An 8126-nucleotide genomic window follows, 5' to 3' on the forward strand; every position below is an offset into this window, starting at 1 on the left:
TTCGCGCGAAGTTGTGCTTTTTTTGCTTTCATTTTCGTGTAATCTCGTAAAAAAAAAGAAACGTATAATAATGTAAATAAGAGAATACGATATTTAAAAGGGAATCGAGCACGATGAAATCGTTCTGGCCCGTACTCTTAAAAATAATTTATTACAACATACGCATGATTGTGTGGAATTATATGCGGAATATGAAAACTATTTGAACCGAACTCATTACATATATGCATAATTACAAATCCATAGATCATCTAAAATCTGGAGATTATTTCTTTGGGTCAACCCTCCCTATCTATCATAACTATCATCGATTTGCTCCCCCCCTTTACCCACCGCCCTCCCCCCCCCCCCCCCCGCAGAAATATGACCCCAAAACCTCAACAACAAAAATTGACCAGCGCTGCCTACTATCAAATTGCATCACACACTTGTAGAAAAAGTGGGCTATTAAGGAGGTATGATTTTCATCTTTTGAACCATCAAATTTCAAATCTGCCTGAATCCAAGGGCTTGACGAATAACAGCTCTGTCTGTATGCAATAAATATCTACTGTCATAATGTTGTGACAGCCAGAAGTCAAAAATTCATGGATTCTGGGAAAATTTAGGACTAACATAAAAGTTTACAGCAGTCAGAAACCGTACGTCACTTTAAGCTGGGAGATTTGGTTGCCAGAAGACCGGGAGATTTGTTCGGTATCTGGATAATCTGATAGAGTTGACATAAGGTAACTGCAGAATACCTGGCCACTATTGTGTTCCTGTAGCGGCATCTTTTCAAGAATGAGGCATATACGTACATGTATCAATACACATGGTAGTCTACATGTACATGGTTCATATGAAAATAAGTGGCTAGGCACTCTGCAGTTTAGCGAAATTGTAAACGTATTAACAATCTGTTTACCAGGAAACTTCATCAACAACTACCATACCAGTGGCAGTAATCTGTACATTGTGTCCGAACTCCCCACTCCAATGTGGCCGGATGTGACAGTCATTCCCCCCCTGACATGTGGATTGTTAAAGGACAGACTAGTTGAGGTTGACTTGTGGATGAGTGGTGGAGGAACAAAAAGTATCCTTCATAAAGATGCTTACAATGCTATCAACTGTTTATACAATGGAACAAAAGAATGGAAGTTGATTGAATACAAGTATGAAGACAAGATTTACAAGGCTTGGGAACCTCCACAGATGGTGGGGGGTTTTCCCGCATAAATGTTCAGTCAGTTGATTTGCTAAAGTATCCAAAGGTTTCTGAGGTACCTTGGTCTTTTGTTACCATCAATGCTGGTGACTGTTTGTTTTTGCCAAAGAGTAAGTGAAATTTCTGTGATTTTCATTTTGTCATTTTTGAAACTACACCTTTCTATTCTTACGTGACTACAGCTGGTGATGGTGGGTGATGGTGAAATTAACTTCATATTCACTGTTGGCAGGTTATTATCACCAAGTAACATCTTACGGAACACAAAATATAGCAGCTCGCATTGCTGTTTTCCCTCGATTGGATGGAGTTAGTGACATTGATTTTACAGGCTGTGATCAGACAATTATCCACAAGCGTTTGAGTGAAATGGATGTGGACTGGAAATTCCCTGGTCATGGCAACCTCTCCATGGGTAACACTGATCTAGAAACTGTCAGGTATTTTCATTTCACATGAAATTGTACTTGAATATCTAACTCCTATCCCTTTCATGGTTGGTGAGCTTTTTATTCTTTAACTGCATATTAATTTTTGCTCTTGCAGGGAAGGTATGCTAGAATATTTTGGAGATGATTCAAAATTGGACATGAAGGGAATTTTAAGCAAGCAAGACTGGGTAGAGGTACCGTACTTGAATTATAATGTGTAATTCATGAGGTACTAAAAATGTGTTCAGTGTACACCAAATATACAAAGGCAGCTTTTCAGGTAACTGTAGTGGCTTGCAATGTTGTAAAGATGCAGTATTATATGTACAAAAGATTTGCTTTTCCTTGTCAGTTGAAGTGTATTAAACAGGTGCTAGTCTGTTTGCAGAGCAATACCGGTATGTCGCAAATATGATTCCAGCTCAACCAACACCAAGGGTCTCAAAAGAACCCGGGATGAGTCAATTATGTTCTCCCTGCCCCTTGCTTTTACTCTTTCTTGCAAATGGTTCAAGATATCTGTGTGTGGCTAAGATTGCCACATGTGGAGGCAAATTTTCTCTATCATGACTTATGAGGAATTTCTAAGTACTCTTCAAAAGAGGTGAGGCATGTTGGGCCTCATTTATAGTCTTGGGCCGGTTGTTCAAAAGCCGATTAACGCTAATCCCAGATTAAAAATTAACCAAGGAGTCTATTTCTCCACTCCCAAGTGCTGTTCAATGCTGATATTCAGCAAAACTTTACATTAGAAGAAGTCAATCTTGAAAAACAAAAATAAGCAAAAGAAACTTTCTTCACCAAAAAGTTAAAACTTGAAACAAAAGTTTATGCTAATCCTGGATTAAGTTAATCGGCTTTCGAACAACCGGGCCCTGGTCTTTAATTTTTGTCAGGTGTCCCACATGTACAGCCTTGGGTATGATGCCATGAGTACTTGTTAGGAACACCTGTTTGACTGATCATAATAATGATCCCTGATGCAATGGACGGTGCATGTAGCAGCGCTAGCTGCAGCTGGGGTGACTCTCACTGTATCATAACTTGGCAGCTACTGTTCATTGGTGGAATGTGTCATAGAATGCAGTACAAAACTTCAGTATTGCATTACACATGTTACGTTACATTAGTATTTTGGTGCATAGGTCATTGTCACATAAGGACTTGAGCATTGAGCATTGTGATCTTTTTGGTGCTCTTTTCCTTATGAAGGAGCTCAGAATAAGTAATGAAACAATACTGGCTCTATGTCATTCTCTTTCCTAATGAGTCTTCAACACATTAACAAATAGTTAACAGACTGTTTAGTGTGTTCAGAGCACACGCTTTACTTTTGTTATGTTATATAATTATTATAAATTTTGTTCTTTTACTTACTTAGTGAAAAACTATTATCCAGTCTAAGCCATACCTACATTTGACTAACCAATAATAATTGATAACATACATCATGGAAAATTTCTGTAAAAGACAATGGAGAAAAGACTAATTCAGTACAAAAAGAGGCAATAAACCAAGCATTCCAATTGGTCTACTCAGAAAAGCAAGCCCTGGACAGCTCAATTTCACATGATTGCATGATATGTATGCATTGCTTCTGCTTCATTATTATAAGTTATCTCAATTATTTTCCATTTATTGTTATGTATGTAAATGCATATTAATTTTTTGCTAGTACAGTGGGGAATGAATAGGCATTTCTAAATGGATCTTCGAAAAAAATTTAGAAGGAATTCAGTTTGTCTTTGCTCAGTATATTAGTATGGAACCATGGTCAAACTTTGTGTAGTCTACCCAATATTTGCTTCATGATATTATCATTATCACTACTAGTAAACTTTGTTTTTCAGGGACAGTCATTTTATAGTTATCTTCCTGGTGTGAAAGAGCATGCACTGATGGTCAGTACCAAAATATTAATTCTTTTTTATTATACCCTTATTTACCTTACCCTTCGTACTGAGATAACTGTGTTCCTTTGAGGTCATCAACAAAGCATTATTTTCTCTCCTTCAATTTACTTCCAATATTTGTTCCTCCTTTTTTAATATTTGAAACACTTTTTCAGTGTTCAAGTTAATATCTGTCACTTTTACTGACACTGAGGTGAAGAACTGACTGTATATAAAACAGGAATTAGTTAATAACCAATGGACCAAAAATTATTTCTACCAAAAATGCTAACAGAAAAAGGAAAATGGTACTTGGCTAATCACTTCCAAAATAACAAATCTGAAAGGTAGCCCAAAAAGCACTTGACAATGTCTAGTATACACTTGTACATGTACATTTGTATGAGTACCATACTAAATATTGTAACAATCTTGTGTTGTTAAGAAATATGGTACCGTTTTAATTTCACAGATATTTAATTGGCTAGGAGGTAACCAAAAGGGATTTGTGACCAAAGATGATGTGAGGAAATTAACCCGAGATGAAATGCGGCAACTTGTTCTTTCCATTGAAGGAACAGATGTTAGCAACACGTTGGAAGCAGAATATGGAATTATTGATCCATCACATGTCAGGCGAGTACCTCCAGATGAAGGAATTTTAGAGTAAATTAAATTTTGATTGCTTCATGTCTTTGAAGTTATTGCCCCCGCAGGGATTTGTCCCAGAAGGCAGCATCCTGAGTAGGCACTCGAGTAGCCAGCGCTTATATTAATGAGTACTTACAGTAATGTAATATACGGTCAGAAGGGCAGAAAAAATCTTGATTTGCTTGATCAGGGACCACATGGAATCAATGGGTAATGATGACGTTTTCTATTGTTCGCGGCCGCAAGTAAGAGATGGTTAGGATCTGACATAAACAGAAAATTCCCAAAGGGAATTTGTGAATTTTGACATCACAATAAACAGGGGTAGCAGCTCATCACAAATCGGTATTTGGGGTGCAGAGTATTATAAAAAGAAGCATGTGGTTTGGTACATGTATTTTGTGTCAGCTGCATCACATCGTGTGTGTTTGTGGGTTTCATTCTGAGCTTAGCAGCTGATTTCAACTAAGAAAGACTGAACTTTTCATGATGTTATTTAGGAATTAGGTGTACTTTTTTAAGAAAGCACTATTGTTTGACCACAAAGCATAACGTTTGTGTTTGTTATATACATGTATGCAAAACATGAGTTTAAAAGTCTGAAAACGCAAAACTCCCGTGCTGCATATTAATTCAGCCACATACACACGCATTGCATTCTTAAACTATAATGAGTCTTTGACGTCATTTTCTCCTTGATCCAGCTCTCTCAAGATGTTAAAGTTACCTAGTATTGGCGGACCATTAACAGGAAAATTCCAGTTAAAATAAACAGATGTCTTTTTGAAATCAAGGCTTAAAACTTTGATCAGTTTTATAATACTGTTTAGTTAACATAGTTTTGGAATCCAAAGAAAGCTAAAAATTGTTTTTTTGGTCATAGTAACACTTTAACAGCAGGGGCAGCTGTAGTGTCAACTATTACTAAATTCTTACTAACTGAGCACGAGGGCCGTACTGGGGAATATTGACCCGAGGTCGTGGCAGTATGGGCCGAGCTCAGCGAGGTCCGTACAAAAATGACCGAGGGCCAATATTCCCCAGTACGGTCCCGAGCAAGTGAGGTTAGTAAGTAGTTTATTATATGGCTTTTTAATTACCTTTTGCTTTGTTTTTGCAAGCCCGTAATCGGCCGGTGGGCATTACGGGAGAATAATGCCCTACAATTCAGTCACAATTAGCCAATCAGAGGGCGCGTTATATCGGCTACAAACACAAGCCATATAATAATAGTTTATATCATCCGTAATTCTAATTTCTAATACACAAAAGATATCTGTATAGGGATGCTAAGTTTTATAGACCACTTTCATAAATGGCGACCAACTTTACATTCTTTTGTCTTTATGTTAATTAGACCTACTGCCCTCGTTTGGAAACAAATATTCTTTTGAAATTTGCTCGTCGTAGCGGGGTTAGTAGGGCTTATTAGCATTAAAACAAAAGAATAACTTATTTGACCGCCATTATGAAAGAAGTCTATGTTCAGTTGAAACTTAATATTATTTGTCTTTAACCCTTTGGCGTCCAAACCGGCCAGACTTTCTATTTTACTCTGTCTAATGCCAGACGATTTTACTCATCAATGGGGAACCCCTGGGAGTCAATGGGTTAATCACTCACTGAAAAACTATGTCCCCATTAATGAGATCACCAATAAATTATGGTTCACTTTTATTGTGTCTTCGTGTTTGTTTTGATTGTCACAAATATCAGTATAGCATTTTCATCATCATGATGATTGTTTTCAGCTTTTTTGCCAAAAAGTATTTTTCTCTTTCAAACAATATAATTTGCAAATCTAATAAAGAATGAAATAATTGAAAGGGTAGTAGCTTTCCTTAATACTGGTACCGGTAACTGAGAAAACTAAAGATAAAATCTGAGATATATAATGAACACACAAACAACACACAGCAAAACACTCAACTACGTTGCAATCATCTATTTAACAAATGAATATCAAAATAAAAAGAAAATCATTTGAACCTAATCCTTGATGCAGCAAATAAATCGTAAAAAAAAAGAAAGCAGCATTTACCGGTAAATGTCAGCCTTTTGTCTAGAAGCATGTTTAGTTGCACTGTTAAAAAGTGTATTTAAAATGAAGTAAGTACTGTAAGATATTAAACTCTTTATTTTACAGGGTTTGCCCTAAGTAGCCAAAAGGCTGGCAAAGGTTCAGCCTTCGATAGTTTCTTTGTATTTTCAGGTATATAATCGAAAATCTTTTGCTTCAAAATGGACACATTTCTCGTGACAGCTTGATTGATGCTTATATCAGGGTACGTCTCAAAAAATCTCTTGCCAAAGTGCTGGTTTCCTGAATCCCTCTATCATTGACTCAGTTTATCCAAGGGGTACCGTTATTCATCAGGAGTTCTCTAGTAACCCACAGCCATTCATTGGCTAGGTTAATAAGCATAATATTATAAATTCCCTTTAGGTTTTTATTAGCTGCGTAGCTGGCGGTATTGTAGGCACCCGGAATAAAGTTTTGTAGCGGTATTGTGGGCACGCAGAATAAAGTTTTGGCAGTAGAGCCGCTAAAAGCAAGCAGCGAAGGTGTGAGGAGAATGAGGAGGAGGACTTTATTCTGCATGCGTGCGAAAGTACTGTCAGCTACGCAGGCTAGGTGTTTATATGACCTTGTTTCAGGGGCAGATCCAGGGGTGAATAGGGTGGCTAGCCACCCCCCATTTTAGCTCCTTTTTTTTTTTTGGTATTTACCTGGTTTTTGTATTTTTATTTTTGCTGGGATGAAATTAGTCTTTAATTGATCTTGGGCCCATGCGATTACATATACACAACATAAAGTCAAAATGGCAGCCTAAACTATCTGGACTTTTTTCACAGTATATAATTCGATTCTTTCAATTCACCCCCCGCCCCCCCTTAAAATATTCCTAGATCCACCACCGTGTTTACTTACGATGGCCAATAACAATTATTATGATTATTATTCTTTGAATCTTCTAATTAGACCCACTGGCTTTGTTTTTCATACGGTAACAAGGCTAGAAAAAGTTACAGCGTACAATGTATATTTAGTCACCATTATGATATAAGAGTGGTCTAAAGTAACACAATGATATTTATCGAAACGGAAAGGGTGACATGATCCTCACACTTAGCTCACCAATTTAAGCAATAATTATTTTCTCACTCTCGTAAAGACACCTGAAGAATTCAGGTGTCTCCGACGGGATTCAAACCCATGACCTCTGTGATCCCGGTGAAGTGCTCCACCAACTGGGGCTATGAAACCTCATAGTTTGGAGCAGGTCAATTTGTTAGGCTCGTGTGTTGCCATGAAAGGGATCGGTGATTGAAATAACTGTATGTATTTGAAATGCGGGTTATAGACGGCAGGGAGATGTGGGTCCTTGCACTTAGGTAGCTGCACAAGCCCAAGTGAAGCAATTGTCTCTAATTATAGACACCTGAAAAATTGCTCAAATTGTGCAGCCAAGTGCGAGGATCATGTCTCCCTTTCGTCTATAACCTGTACTTCAAATACATATACATGTACCGGTACATTAATTTCATTCAAGATATTTCTTATTGATAATTATGATATGGCACAAAGCACATTTTCTGGTGTGGACTTGGCTAAGACTTCGTTCAAGCCTGGAATTTTTTAAACTTTCTTTGGCAACTGTTCAATGTCCTTTGTAGCTGGTAATTGATCACTTTCACTGAGACCTAAGAGCAAAACCTGGGAGGGGGGGGACTTGCCTATGAAAGGGGTGGGGATGCTCATCGTCTCGCTTAGGGGTGTAAATTTAGGATTTTGGTCTCACTAAGGGTGTTCTGGGAAAACGCGATCAACATTATTTAAGCCATATGTAGCCGTAAAGGTCTTGTTTAGGGTTTTCCATGAAGAAATATAAAATTATTTATTTTAAATGTTTTAAATATGGTCTCCTTTAGGGGTCAAAA

At 37.5% G+C, this 8126-nt stretch overlaps 1 pseudogene; it reads left to right on the plus strand.

Annotated features, from left to right (window-relative positions):
* The first annotated feature begins 783 nt into the window (after positions 1-783).
* The window catches only part of LOC138005951 (uncharacterized), an 11539-nt pseudogene continuing 4196 nt past the window's right edge, over positions 784-8126 (plus strand).

This window comes from Montipora foliosa, chromosome 6 (genome assembly GCF_036669935.1).
Source record: "Montipora foliosa isolate CH-2021 chromosome 6, ASM3666993v2, whole genome shotgun sequence".
Lineage (NCBI taxonomy): Eukaryota > Metazoa > Cnidaria > Anthozoa > Scleractinia > Acroporidae > Montipora > Montipora foliosa.